This window comes from Camelina sativa, unplaced genomic scaffold (genome assembly GCF_000633955.1).
Source record: "Camelina sativa cultivar DH55 unplaced genomic scaffold, Cs unpScaffold02180, whole genome shotgun sequence".
NCBI classification, from domain to species: domain Eukaryota; kingdom Viridiplantae; phylum Streptophyta; class Magnoliopsida; order Brassicales; family Brassicaceae; genus Camelina; species Camelina sativa.
This window is the reverse complement of record NW_010923294.1, coordinates 1-1727: the sequence shown is the minus strand read 5'-3', so window position 1 is coordinate 1727 and position 1727 is coordinate 1. Positions and strand designations below refer to the sequence as shown.

The 1727-nt window shown below is 43.5% G+C and overlaps 1 pseudogene; it reads right to left on the bottom strand.

The window, feature by feature from the left end:
• Positions 1-44: 44 nt before the first annotated feature.
• Positions 45-1530, bottom strand: LOC104774256 (annotated as a pseudogene).
• Positions 1531-1727: the final 197 nt, after the last annotated feature.

Sequence of the window (1727 nt, the reverse complement as noted above, 5' to 3'; positions counted from 1 at the left end):
GGTAATCAAGGAGAACCGTTCTTATATTATAAGGGACACAAAACTACTACAAACTACTGATTCATTCATTTGAAAAAAAAAAATACATCGGCCAGTGTCACTAGACATGAGTCTGCTCTTAAAAAAATAAGGATGGCAAGTAAAATAAGAGATCGAGCAAAGAAATCTCAGTTCAAAAAACCGAAAAAAGAACAGAACACGAACATAGAAAAAGATTATATCTCTCCTCTGTATCAACCAGAGCCAAAATAGTCTTTGCTAGAATTAGATATGGCCACACTCTTCTGGTGCTCCAGTTTTGGGCAGTTTGGAATACGGTGTCCGAGACCGCCGCAAAAAGCACAACCCTTGACACCGCTTGCATTAGCAATGGTCTCTGCTTCTTCCATTGGATCATTAAGTTCGGCAAGGACAGGCGGGATCCTCTGTTTAGCTTCTTGCAACAAGTGTTTCAAATCAAGCAGAGTGGTTTCGGTTTGGTTCCTGTTTATGAACGTAGTTGCAATCCCAGTTTTCCCACACCGACCAGTTCGTCCGATCCTATGCACATAGTTCTCAATCTCTGCAGGCATGTCGTAGTTGATGACGTGTTGTATATCAGGGAAATCTAAGCCCTTTGAAGCAACATCGGTCGCGACCGGGACGTCTTTTTCACCAGATTTGAAGGAAGAGATAGCGTACTCTCTGTCTTCTTGGTGTTTTCCTCCATGGATGGCCACTGCTTCCACTCCTTTCAGTAACAAGTACTCGTGAATATGATCAACATCAGGTTTGTTCTCACAGAAAATCAAAACAGGTGGAGAGGTTTTCTGGAGGCACTCAAGGAGGTAAACAATCTTTGCTTCTTGTTTGACGTATTCGACCTCCTGGATGACATCATTAGCTCCTCCTGCAGAGCTATCATGATCGTGGGAAGAACGAAAACCAGAGCGTCTTTCCCGAACCGGTGAAGGCAATCCCAATCATATCTCTACCAGACAAAACCACAGGAAGGCCCTGAACTTGGATAGGAGTCGGCTGAACAATTCCCTTCTCATTAAGGGTGTCGAGAAGAGGTCTAGGGAGCTTCATATGATTGGAGGAGGAATATCATCACCGTTAACTATAATATGCCATTGCCTCCTAATCAAATCCATGCGTTTCGTCGACATCTTCCTCCTAATATGCAAAGGGGGTTTCCAGCCAGTTAAGAGAGGCTCTGTATAAGTGATACCTTTGGCTAATTCGCCAACAGACATAAGCGTCTTCTTATCAGATAAATGCTCCATCATCTCCTTCTCTTGTAAAATAATTTGCTCCGTAGCACTCAATTGGGCGGGTACATGTCGCTTCTGCTGAGTTGCTTGAACGAGCAAGCTAGGTTTACCTTCAGCGAGCTTTACCTTTACCTTGTCGGCTTCTTCTTCCTGCAACTCTGACTGACACCTTTCGCCTCTTCTGCAATTGCATCGCTCTACGCTCCTCCACTCCAATATACCCCACGTAACCCTCACCTACTTCCATGATTGATTCAACGACCGAATCGAGACCCTAATCAAGCCCTCAAATCAGCAGCTTTCGCAGATCGCTCCAATCGCAAAACAATTTCTCGCAGATAGATATTGGCCGACCCGGAGATTTCTTAACCCCCGCTTATCGGGTCGGGTCTGTTGGATAATTAATAAAAGAAAAAAGGAAATAAAAAAATATTTAAAAAACAAACCTGAAATTAGCTCGTATATTTTTTT